General features: G+C 35.6%; 1 protein-coding gene across 2 annotated transcripts in view; it reads right to left on the bottom strand.

Annotated features, from left to right (window-relative positions):
• LOC131428232 (protein peste) overlaps nucleotides 1-14,226 on the bottom strand; it is a 34,182-nt gene that overhangs the window by 18,039 nt on the left and 1,917 nt on the right. The window contains exon 1 of one of the 2 annotated variants that reach the window (XM_058592003.1): nucleotides 1,541-1,993. The exons of the other annotated variant lie outside the window; for it this stretch is intronic. The gene's annotated coding sequence lies outside the window, so the exon portion shown is untranslated. Of the gene's footprint in view, nucleotides 1-1,540; nucleotides 1,994-14,226 lie in introns of those variants that run through there. 2 annotated transcript variants of the gene reach the window in all.

Genomic DNA, 14,226 nt, shown 5'->3' with positions numbered 1-14,226 from the left:
ATGCTGCTGGCGTCGACCGTTTCCTAAAGCTTCACCTCGAAAAAGCACCAAAAAGCAACGTAAAGGTAAAACCACAATTATAACTGAAATCCCTGAAAAGGATAGATTGCTTTTAGAAAACATTATGGATATCTTAAAGAAAAAAACATCCAAGACTGAGAAACGAATCTTAAAACATGGGAAACAAATTATTAAAAGCTATATAACCGATAAGGAACCAAACAAACCCAGAAGTAACAAAATTGACAAAAAAACAAAAACCGTTATTTAAAAAAATCCTAAAGTTAGCCAAAAGATCAAAATTGCACAAAAAATTGCAAACAGTAGCAGCAACAGCGAAGCGTTGTCAAATGTAGATAAAGATTCTGACTCAATAGATGATATCTCTGATAATGTAGAAGCCACTCCAATATTGAGAAAACGTTGCGTAGCATAAGATAAAACAGGACATGATAAAAAATGTTATATTTGCAAGAAAAAATATTCAGAAAGCACTGAAGATTGGTTTTTATGTAAATTATGCTCGAAATGGGTGCACGAAACCTGTGGCGTTGAAGGTGTTTTCAATTTTTTTTGCTCACTCTGTCATTAGGAAATACAATGATTCTGAGTTTATTTTATAAGACTGTAATTTAAACTTTATGGAGGCTGTTGATTATAATTCAAAGAAAAATACAATTAATATTTTCCAAGTGCATTCTACATCTAAAAAAAAGGTATGAAACTGTTGATTAGTCTTTTATTTTGAATATATTTCATTATACAGTAAGGATAATTTTTTTCATTATTTCTGAGAAGAACAGTATTATAAAGTTGATTTCAGTTTATAAAAAAGTGTTTGATTATATCAATCTTTAAGATAAAAGCGCCATAACAATTAGCTCCAGCCACTTTTAAGCTTGATTTTTATGTAATTATTGCAACATATTCCCTCGAATTACTACTGTCCCTTTCATAAATTATTGCGTCCCTTTCAATACGGTCAATTTATGAAAGGGACAAAATAAACATATTTCAAAAATGCGAAATTAAATAACCAAGGTTTGACTATTGGCAGTTATTGCATTTCACTTTAATAGTTTAATGATAAATGCTTTCTATTCGACTCTAACCTAATCTAAATATATCATCAATCTCTTACAAGGATCTTAAAATCAAAAATGTCCCTTTCATGCCACCTCTCCCCTATACAACATTGAAAACATTTTACTGGTCATCGTAAAAACCAGAAACAGTTTTGGAGAGAGCAGAAAAAGTAAACAAAGACCCATTTGTTCTTGATTATGATTACATTATGATAGGTCGACGATGAACTACTCTTTGTTCGGCTTCGAAGCGAAACTACCCTTTCATTCATCAACCCCCGTGAAAGGGGCAGTGCCAAACGAATTAGAACATTTAAATCAATTGGCCAATTAACACCCGCGAACCCGTGAAGTCATTGGGTCCAGCAGAGAAAGTGGAATAATTCCGCTTGCTAATATCACATTCCCCCTGAAGGTGTTGATTACAAACACTGGAACACGGAAACACTACTCACCCGCAAAGGGTCCCCAACGTACCCAGAGCAATCTGGAATTCCACCGACAAGTCGAACTACTCACGAAGAGCTACTCGTTGACAACTAATCAAAACGTTGGATATGACAGCACAAGAAACGAACTGTCGGCACTTCGGGATATCCCGGCCTACTATCTACTGCCGTTGCCAGTCTGCCGGAATCATCACCAATCTAGGCTAGGCTCAAGTTTTACATGTCACACAAAAAGGAACACTCGGCGGGAGCCCGGCCAAACGAGTACAAGAGTATATGCGCCAATTGAACTTTACTCCACCGATAAACCAATTAAGAGCACTTGCGGAGACACTGCCTGCTGCCTGCAATTCGCGATGCAATAGTTCCAGTTTGCAAAACAACCTACTTATGCGAATCGCCGTTCTAAACCGTGAACCGTATTTTTTTTCTTCTCACTGCGAAATCCGATCCGAGACTGAGAAGACCGGGACTCTTTTCGATTTCGGCGCACCGGATTTATCTTATCTTTGCCGAGTACTGTACACACGCACACGCACACACAGCCGATCACAAATACATTGGCATTTCTTGTTGTGATACGATTCCGGTCAGTGAAAGTTGAGACTTGTTTATGTTTGTGGATTGTTTATCGTTGTTGTTTGGTTAGGATAAGGATTGAACGTTATCGTGATCTATCGTATGGAAACACGTTTAGAAGTTTATGGGCGATTTTCATTTTTTACTCACAAAATTTGGGGTCGAAGTGTGAGTCATTCGCAGGTAGTGAATGAATCAGTGTTTGTCAGGATAGGCTGAATACAAAAAAGGTTATTACTATAGAGACCTTCGGAAAGCAAGCATTATCAAGTTGTAAAATCATAAAATTTGAAATTGGCAAACGAAAAATATTTGCAAGAAAAGCAAGCTCTGCGATTGCAATAAACGATCAAACCTAAAACCACAGACTAACAGACAGGAGACTCAAATTAGATTCTTTAATCATTTTAACAGTCATTTCGAATGTTCCTTTAGTTGGGACAGTACTCGCATATATCATGATGGCGCCACGTTACCCTATCAAAAACATCCTGTCTATCATCTAGACTGTGTTTATTTTTTTCATTTACCAACAGAGTTGCCATTCATACCTGTAATGTATTGATTTGTATACGTCTATGCGAATTTCATGCAGGATACCTACTTCTCATCCTTCAACGCAATACAAAATCGAACCCGTTTTGTTATAATAATTACTTCCTTCTGGTCTGCCGCCACTTAATTTCGGTTGAAAATTACCAACACAATCAAAACTAGTATAGATGAACAACGTTGAGAAAAATAAATAGTTACCTTCCAACATCGCTAAAAAAGTTAAATATAGGGTAACAGAGGTATTTTGGCCACTTCATATATTTTGGCCCACCTAACAAACTTTATCGATTTCATCGGATTTTATTGATGTTAAGTAACTCATTTTGCATCAATTTGAAGCTAATCACATTAAATTACCTATTGCGGAAGGGGTTTTTAAAGATATTACAATATTTGGTAGATATTTTTATGAAGTGGGCCAAAATAAAATCAATCCTAAAGTGGGCCAAAATACCTCTGTTACCCTATTATCAACGTAATCCAATAATTTATTGTGACGATTCATTTTCAAATATTATGATGAAATCAGGCATCCCTGCAAGCAGCTGATCGGTGTTGACAAACGAGGGGAAACCAACTAGTAAAAAAACTTTTATATAACGCAAGGGGTGTACCGATAGTAAATAGTTCGCGCAGTACAATATAGGTGGAACTAATGAATCACGAAAAACTATTTTTAAAGGAATTTACTCATACTGTCATGTCTGTTAGTCTGTGCTAAAACCACGAAAAATGAAAAAAAAAATCGATTCACATTGCACTTAGAAAAAAAATGATCTTTCGAATCCACATGAAACTAGATATGATTTTCAGGCATACACACTACGATTTGATTTAGAAATTTGGTTTAGTTTTTTCGTTGACTTACGGTGAACATCAGATATAATCGATTTTTTTGGTACAAGAATTTAAGTTTACAGAAACTACCCAAACTTTTTCCGAATAATCGCTTGTTTTTTCAAGGAATTCTGTAAATAAAAATACAATTGACACGGCAAATCAAGACAGTCATCGAGTACGGTAAAAACATACCTTTCATATGATAAAATTAACTGTCAATTGCCGGAATTTCGGTAGATACGATAATCAATGAAAAGTAACTGTCAAACAGCATTCATTTTGTTGATTTCAAACGCGTGAAATTTAAATCAGTAAATTGAAAAATTGTTTTTTTTTTAGTTTTGGTTTCCATACACTGGAAAGACGGATTCTCAGAGAACAATCTTGCGAACCACTAAAAGAGCATAGATTTTTTGAAAGCAAAAAAAACTCCACTGATTTGGGCGTCCTCAACAGTGTGAATGTTGAAAGCTTAGCTTGGATAAAAAAAAACATCTTTTGTTATTGATTTCTTCATTAGGAAGGTTTCACTTCCTCCAAAAAAAATCTCTTTGAAAGGGGTTGCCATTTCCGAAACTCCAAATTTAATCAAATGTGCGTGTGCATAGATTTCCGTACTACTATTCACCCCACTAATATCTTCCATTTTGGCGTTGGACTACATCTATAGAAAGATATATAGTTTTTAATGATGAATAAGTTCATAGAAATTAAAAATATATAGATTTTATTACTAAAACTGGTTTAGGGTCTCCTTATCAAAAGTACTTTATATTATGAATTCTACTTAATTTATATTTTTCAGATTTGTTTGAAATTAAATTCTGCACTATTTTGTCCAAGTTACTCAGCCCCTATGTCAACCCTGAGCTTAACCAATATTTTTCTCTCATATTCAGGGGTATTAATCACATAAATTAAATTTTTAAAAGATGGCGCCTATCAATCTGAGCAACTTTGCTGAAGGCACTGTACCCCAAAATTTCACATTTTTAACGTGTTATTAATTAATAGCGCAAAATTGGGCTTTTGCACCACTGTGCAATGACTTGAAAAGTGCTTCAGGGTCCTTGTACTAAAGATACCGAGGCCGCTAAAAATTGGATAATTACACCGGAAACTGTGAAAAAAGTCCATCCAATCATTTTCAAAACTCGAAAAATAAGATTGCGTGAAATTGCTGACATCTCAAAGATGTGTACACAATTTTGCATGAATATTGGGCTATGAGGAACCTGTTGCTGTGTTTGCTCACGGTGGAACGAAAACAACAACCTTGACGAAATTTCAAGCATTGAGCTTTGAACTGCTACCACACTCACCATGCTTACCAGATTTGGCCCCCAACGACAACCTATTGCAAACACTATCTGTTTGCAGACCTCAAAATAATGCTCCTAGGAACGACAGTCCGGTAACAAATAAGCGCATACTAATGTCGCATTATGACAGCAAAAAATCGCTAATTGGCGCACTTGAGACTGAATTAGGCTCAACTCTGGCAAAATATACGGCTATTCATAGATAATGCTTATTTATGGCTGGTGTGCATTCTGAAAGGTGAATTCTGATTGATTTACAACAGATGAGCTTTTAGATTGCAGGTATAGGTTTAGATTGCAAATCTACCTGCAATCTAAATAAACATTTTTGGTGCTCATAAAACGCTATTTTAATGCCATTATTAGTGCTTACTGGTTACCTGGGTCTTCTCCTATAAGGAAGCCATCGCTGGAACAAACGCTTATTTCGAAGTAAAATATAAATCGTTCCACAAGAAAGGTATTGGAAAGCTTGAGAAGCTCTTAACTGATTGTGTTGCTATTGAAGAAGACTATGTTGAGGAATAAAGTTGAGTTTTGTCAAAAAACGAAGGTTTTTCTTAGTAAATCTGGGGACTTATTGATTTGCGTGTCAAATGATTCTGAAAATTTCAAACAAGAGAATATTTTTTCTGAACCGAATAGGGGGGTTAACAAAACGGGAGTGAACTTTATATTCAGATCAATTCCAATGCGGTATTACAAAAATTATACGATTAGACGAAATTACTCTTTTGGCAAAATGGCTTCACACCTCCAGAATAGCTTAACGGTAGAACAGTTTCATCGATTCGAAATAACTTGCAGGATCGGTCCTGTTTCTAGGGAATACTTTGAGAACTGTTTCTTATTTGATATACACAAAAAGTTACTATTTTTTTAAACCATACTTAAACGTTCGTTTAGTGTCAGTCGAACTACTTGTTTATGATTTTTTCTCAACATTTATATTAGATTCCAAACACAAATCAGAAGCATTTATTTGCACTAAAACAATATAAATAGATATGAAGAGAATTATCAAATTATGTCACAGCCTAAATGCATAATCCACATCAGCTTACTTCGAACACCCCCAACTGCTATCCGGAATAGGGTTAAAGATGACTGTGTCCTACACGCTACGCATCACATCATATCGGCTTATCGCTAAACTGACTGACTGATCGATTTACTATCTCCCGATGAGCTCAAGCGATAGGAGAAAATTAGTCGGGACAGAGATAAATGGGCATACATAGCTGAATGTTTACGATGTTGTTCAACAGTACCTGCACAGTTCGAAAAAATCTTGTGATTTTACATCTCATAAGATGCACATAACTGGAGCGTCGTATTTCACACAACTTTAATATCTTACGTTGATTTTGATTAAAAAGAATATTATCAATAGTTTACAACATTGCCCCAAAGCACATTTGTCACTTGACCCTCGAAATCTCAATTTCGATTCGAAATATCCACAAAAAAGTATCGGATTTGTGTTCAGCGGGAAATTTCATTTGAAAAAAAACACTCACCAGATAGGGTAAGGGCTCCCTATTTCATCTCATTTGTAAGGACGTCGCCTTCAAACCTCGATTTAGCCACTAAAATCACTATAACTATTTCATATTACTGCTTCATTCGCCTTGCTCCACATTGAGATTTGATTCACATTCCTTGGAAATTAAAATAATGTTCATAAAACAGCAAAAAACACTTATGAAATGTTCACTACTCTGCTCCTAATTTCATCTCAATGGATTTTTATCCAACCTATCGTTGATCCTTTATTCATCCTATAAATTAGCAATGGCGACAGCAATCAAAACGAAATATTCCACTATTACACTCTCAGGTTCAAAATGTCAGAATTCTTCTTAAAAACGGCCTAATGCCAACTATGAGACAATATACGATATTTTTTAGAACCAGTTTGAAATTATTTCAACGTTTAAAAATTTTTCAGTCGTTTCCGTTACCTTTCGCTTTAAATTTAAAATTTTACTGAAAAGTTGAATTGGTGAACTGTTACTATTTATTCATTAGCCCTTCTTAAAACAAAGTGTAGAGCCAGAGATGCCATTTATACAGATTTATATGTATTGTATAGATTTTTGCGTTCGCATACTGGTTTAAATCAAAGTACCGATTTTGTAAAGATTTCTTAAATTTAATACAGATTTGTACAGGTTCATAGAAAGAAAGAAGTAAAAAAATAGACTTTTCTCTATGAGTATCTATTAGTATTTGATTGCAGTGATTCTTTAAAAGTTTTCCTAATCAACGGACAAATCACATGTTAAAGTGGATATCCTTTATGCAGATAATTGATTATGAACACTGACAAACATTTATATTAAAATTTGGAATCAATTTGAACTATTTGAAGCCAGATATTTTCATAGAATATGTATTACGTTGCATAGAAAGTCTATATCTGGTCTATCTGTTTTCACTAATAAAATGATGTTATCAGATTTTATTAGTGAAAACAGATTTAACATCATTTTATTAGTGAAAACAGATAGACCAGATATAGAATTTTCATGCAACGTAATACATATTTTCTATGAAAATATCTGGCATCTCTGTGCACAGCCGATGAAACACACACACACACTTCACAGCGTTATGTTGGCGTATAGAGGAATGAAACCAGTGCTACTAGATTTGCCACAATGGTTATTTCATTAGTATTTAACACGTTCTTTCTGGTAATATTCGAAGCAGAAACAGTTTTATTGAAATATTAATATCAATAATATAATTAAACTAATGTCACGGATACCAAAAAACATACTTTTTGATGAGATTTTGAAGAAGAAAAACAATTTTTGTTTTGTAACATTATGAGATAACTTGGCAACTTTGTGAAACCAAATGAGATGAAAACAAAGCGCAATCAAGTGAACGAAGTGAAAAACTTTCATCTCATATTTTTCAAGACTTTTATTGTTTGTCGGGTAGTTTTTGAAGTATTGAATCGTTAATTAAACAAGTAGCAAGTGAACATTACTAATTATGAAGTCATCCAACATTCAATGGTAGTGTATTTGTACGAAAAAGTGATCATGTTTTGAGACGAATCGATTAGTAGATACTAAGAAACAAGACGAACTGTAAATCTTGAGACGAAAATGTGTCCTAAATTGAAAAGTGAGTTTATTTGAAATGAAAAAAACGATAACCGAAGAACTTAAAATCATTTCTTTCAATAGGAAAGTGTGACAATAGCTTTTATAATCATTTTAAAACATTTCACAGTTTGGTTCAGGTAGGTTTTAAAATATTATTCATGTTCAAAGTCATGAGGTGAAGGGATGAGATGGAAATAGGAGCTCAGATCAAATAGGGAGCCGTTACCCTATTATTTATCTCAATGAAACTATCACACTAAAAAAAATTTTGAATTTTACAGGTGACTTAATCCCTCATACGATGTAATTCATAAAGACCTAATTTGTGAAATGACGGAAGATTTTATTTGTAATGACTTAATGTTAGATGAGCTTGAATTTTGCTGGTTTCGACTGTAACCTGCGTTCTGCTAGCAGGTACGACTGTATGAATTTAAATGCACCTTTTACCAGCCAAGCAGATGCATGCTTTTGTGGCTCAGTCGATTAACAGACGTACATGCGATCCAATGATTCTCGGTTCAAGTCGCGGCGGTTGCTATCAGTATTCTGTTTTTTATTTCAATAAATTTCATGACATGGAGTTTTAGACATAATATTAAATGTTCCTTCACGTAAATTTACGTGAGCTGCGACGCTCCATTTATGTGCATCTAATAAGATGTAAAATCACAGGATTTTTTTTTTCAAGTGTGTGGAGTCAGTTCCAGATTTCGGTTCCAAAATCTTGGTTTGAAATAAAATTCTAGAATTCGATTTATGTTCCATCTGCACGGATAAAAAATTTTTCCCGGAACCATGATTAAAAATCATGAATCATAACTATCATGAATATTAAATCCTGATTTCATGATCAAAACGATTGATATCACAAACAATAACACATCTTTCATGAAAATTTTCATGGTATCAATCATTTTGCTTATGAAAATTCATGAGAAGGTTCATGATTAAAAAATTATGGCACCGATAATAGATATTCACCCGTGTGGCCCAGGATTCATACATAGTTTCGGACTTGAACTCTGGAACTCGATTCTGAGCCTGCATTCTGGTCTTAGCTGAAAGAGACAACTACGCAGGCTAGAAAGAATAAAGCATCCAATTTTTACCTTCTTTACACATCAAATAGTTCAGAAATCTTAAATTTCGAGTTATTTGTGGTTATCTCATACTACTAAAAATTCTATCACAAAATTGGTGATAATATCTCCGCTAACGTGAAGAAAAAATTATGCTGATTCGTTTGGTAAAACAAGAGATATTCACAATCAAAAACTCATCACTCTTCCAGAGGGTAAATTTGGAAAAGGAACCCCATAGAAACGCAAGACGTATTCACGTCCAAACGACAACCATTTAGATCTACTATTTACTCAAGATTCTACTCAGGATCCTACAAAAGAAATATTATTACAATCTGCCGTTATTACAGTCATTTGACAAAAAAAACATCTGGAACTCTGCTCACACAATCTCGCACGTGGTTCAGAAGAGCCTAAATTCGTACAAACATTCAGTTCCATTGTACACCTGCAAAATTCAATTGTATGATCGTTTACACACAAGTTATCAGGATAGCGGAGTGATAACCATTATCACTGTGCGATTAGAACCACTTGACTCTTCCGCCGATGGAATGTTTATATAGTCGGTCGGTAGATAAATTGAGTTGTGCATTACGAGGCACGATTTGATTCCATCGATTAAACCTGACACACCTGACCAAATAGCTAATAGCGATTGACGAATCCGGGAAGATCTAAGCATTCATCTTTCATAAATCAAACTTTTGTTTTGGTGAAGTAGAGCCTATCTAGGTGTACTACTGTATTCCAACATTGAAAGTTTCTGTGCAGAAATCGTAGCACTTTACATTGAGAAAAGCGAAAAACTCAATGCATAATTTTTGAAAAACAACAAACTCAAAAAGCATGGCTAACGCCAACACAGTCATCAACGTCAAGTACCAAACCAATTCGTATCGTACATTCAACCAAAGTGGCCTTTAGAAATCATTTCTACGCTTAATTGGAAACTTCTATCGCACCCGTTATATTCACCAGCTTTGGCACCTTCCAATTATAACCTCATTCTATCGATGGAGTGCATTTCCAAACTTTGGAAGATTAATGAAATCGGCTCGAAAAGAGAATGGAGAATGGCGTAGAAACATGAATCACGACATGTAGCAAGATTGTCAGAACGATTTGCCCGGAACGAAGAAGGTAGCAAATTAAGAACTATCTTCGAGAATTGATGTCCGAAGATGTAACTAATCTAATAATAATTATTTTCCGATTCGTCGAATTGAACTGCATAACACAACAGTTTAACATGAACCACTGCGAAAGGCTAAACATTTCTAAACACATCAAACACCGTCAATTTTACGGTAGCACTACCTCTTCCTCATTGTGTATGGCTATGCGTTTATTGATTTTTTGATTGACGGGTTCGATCGAATGCACTCTGAATGAACACAGCTGATAACACTATCAGTAGTAATTTCGCGGACTAGATTGTAAAGAATATACGCTAGGTTAAGCTAGACAGCGAACCAATTAAGAACCAAAGCATAAACAAAGCCAATTAGAACGATTCCTAACCTAAATCCGTCATGTTGTTTTTTTTTCTGCAACTAAGTAAGAAACGATTGTTTCGGGACTTTCGACTGAATATGGTCTAATCTGGTTTTCGCAACTTCGGAAAGAGACTTCATTTCACATGAAGCAACACCGAAATTTGAATGCAACTCGACTAATAAAAGCATTCTTCCTTTTGATACAGAAATAGCAACTTGTCAGCGCATGGCCAAGTGGACAAAGAGATTCCCACACGAGGCATTAATATCACTACAAATGGATTTAATTAAATCAATTAGGAATGAGCGAAATGTGTTCGACGGTCAGGTCACAGACACTGGAAGTACGTTCGATATGTATATGAAGCTAAGGTATGTGTTGCTTGAAATTGTCATCGTTATTTTTTTCAGACATTCCTGATCCTTCCTCTCCTGATTTCTGATTCCTCTCTCGTCTAGTTATAATCCTCTAGTGAATTTCACAGTGCGTCAATGTTATGTACACTTAGAAGCTGTATGTAAATCTTTACATCATACAAAATTTCCTTGTCATTTACCATCCAGTCTCAAAGCTATTATATTTTCTATACATCACGAAACATGGAAATTTGATGCATGTCTTTTCAAATAAACATCAATTCATTGTGCGGTATCCGAAAATCTGCTGCGGATCAGCCACATTTCCTGAAAAAAGTAGCTATTATTTGTCTCAATCCCAGTTTCTCGCGAGTGTTTTCAACCACGAGCATCGGTGTAGGTTTTAGTTTTCTTTACCGTGTGTACGAAAACGAACACAGCACGCTGTGTGCTTCGTTCGTAGTGGCGGTATTGTGTTTTGTTCTTCCGTACCAGGGCATGCAAGTGCGGAGCGCTTCATATGAAGTTTTCAAATTTTTAACACGTATAACCGGTTCGAAATAAGATTAAAGAATTTCGTTTGGAATCATTAGATTTTTCATTTGAATCTACTAATTTTGCGAAACTAGGTCAAGCCATCACTGAGAAAAGTGAGTTCGATTTTAGAGTTTGTAAACATTATTACCGAAGCTTCCGAAACCGGACGTCGGGAACCGGTATAGCCGAAGTTGATTCGCTTGGCTATCAACCGACAAAACCCAACAATTGGAATTAATTTGTGCCCTGTTTTGAAATTCATCTTTGTGTTTTGCATCACTGCTCTGTATAACTGCTTGAAATTTTCAACACTCTTCATTCTGTAATTCCGAAATCGGGAGTCGGATCCGAAATAGATGTGGGAATTTTGTATGGGATGATGAGACCTTTCTTTTGAACCTAAGTAGAGAAACTTAGGTTCAAGAGAAAGGTGAGAAAATAATTTGAAATTTGAATTTTTACACTAATCACCCTGTAATTCCGAAACTGGAAGTTGGATTCGAATGAAATTCCGAAATCGAAATTTTGACGTAGGACTAGGTCTTTCTCTGCTATGCTCACCTGGGTGCATTTTCAAAATTTCACAAGATTCAAGATTCGATTTCTCAATAACTTTTTTCCTGATTGAGTATTTTTTCTATTTTTTTCACGAAACGAATGGAGGAATGCCTTATGATCAAGAAAGAACCGGAATTTTATTAAAAAACCTGTTTTAATCCACCTAGTGGTGTAATGATGCCTTTCTCATGTACATATAATATTGTGGTCTTCCATTCAAAATTTATCTCTTCCATTTTTGAAACAAACCAAGAGATTGTTTGTGCATTAACTAGTGTAACATACAGAATAAAACAATGCTTTGATAGCGTGAGTCATCCACATTTCCACAAACCAAAGAACCGACCACCAACTAACATGACACACAAACTCTACTAGTACGCACTCTAAATTACGATTTAAATGTTTGTTGTATCCGAAAATATTTTAAGTGACGGTGTACAATATTGAACACACTTTACCCTATAATTCCGGAACCGGAAGTCGGATCCGGATGAAATTCAGGAATTCCGTATGGGACCACGAGACCTTTCATTTGAATCCAAGTTTGTCAAAATCGGTTCAGCCATCTCCGAGAAAACCTAGTGAGATTATTTGACACATACACACACACACACACACACACACACACACACACACACACACACACACACACACACACACACACACACACACACACACACACACACACACACACACACACACACACACAGACATTGCTCAGCTCGACGAACTGAGTCGAATGGTATATGAAACTTGGCCCTCCGGGCCAATTTTCACTAGTCGGTTTTTCAAGTGATTGCATAACCTTTCTATATGAGAAAGGCAAAACGCAAAATGTCAATTTTCAATAAATTTCTTTATTATCGCCTTCAAAGTACTCTCCTCCTGCGGCAATACATGCATGCCAACGCTGAGTCTGGGGAAGAGGAAAAAGTCACACGGGGCCATTTCTGGAAAGTACGGTGCTGGGTTGATGATATTGGTTGAGTTTTTGGCCAAAAACTGCGACACTACCAACGCTGTATGAGCCGGCGCATTATCGTGAAATTCAGCTTTTTTGGCACCAGCCGAGAAGCGACGCGTTTCAAACCCAAAACATCAGTTAAAATGTGTTCGGCTGATCCACAAGAGATGCCCAACAACACAGCAATCTCTCTAATCGGTACAGAACGATTTTGCAACACGATTTGCTTCGCCGATTCAATGTTTTCATCAGTAAGAGATGTTGTTGGGCGGCCAGGGATCTCATCATGATCCAAGCTTGTACGACCACCTTTGAAGCGTTTATACCACTCGAATGCCTGTGTATTTCACGATTCACCAAAGGCCTTTTCTAACATTTTCAACGTTTCGAAACACTTAAATCCATTTGCAACACAAAATTTGATGCACGCACGTTGTTCTAAATGTTCATGCATAATAAAAATCGCCACATGAAAATTTTTCAACTTCTTTGTATGGACGCCAAACAAAAACTAATCGTACGATATGCGTCAAAATTTGACAGAATGTGTATAAAAGTGTTGCCTACGTTGAGAGAATAAAAGTTTACCGATTGGAAAAGCGCGGGAATTTTAAAATGAAAATTCCGGTTCTTTTTTATCATAAGGTATGTAAGATTGTTGTTAATACAACGTTTATTACGTAAGCATTGTTTAAATAGTGAAAAAATTGGTCCAAACACAAAACATCACAACCAAATTGGTCCAAACACAAAACATCAACCGAATCTACATATAGTTGTACGTTTGCTAACTTCAGTCTATGATAATCCATGAATGGAGACACATGGAGACCGCCAAACAAGAGCGATAACAGTGTTTTATTTTGTATGCTAAAAATCTCCGATTTACCGGATTTCCCTAACGTAGATGACGGTTTTGAAGGAGTAAGCGATATATCAAAGGGAATCCATCGCTCTGATTGGTCAATCGATGCAAAAGCGAAGCTGTTGGAAGCACTCAAATCTATAAATAGAAACGAAATCATAGCTAACGTTTCAGTCCTACGCGAAGCATGCTAGAAGTAAGTTGTTGCTTGACAGCAAGACAAAAAGTGCCATAAAACGATTTTAAGCTTTGGTACGCTCTGCTCTTGTGTCATGCAAGCTCGGATGAAATTCCATGTTATGTCGTCTCGCCTGAGAAATTGACAACAACTCTAGGGTAGATTTTGACTGCTTAAAATTAATTTCTAATTTATATAAGATGAAATCGATTGATAATGAGAAAAAGT

This window comes from Malaya genurostris, chromosome 2 (assembly GCF_030247185.1).
Source record: "Malaya genurostris strain Urasoe2022 chromosome 2, Malgen_1.1, whole genome shotgun sequence".
Lineage (NCBI taxonomy): Eukaryota > Metazoa > Arthropoda > Insecta > Diptera > Culicidae > Malaya > Malaya genurostris.
The sequence above is the reverse complement of the archived record's forward strand: the minus strand, read 5'-3'. Positions and strand labels throughout refer to the sequence as shown.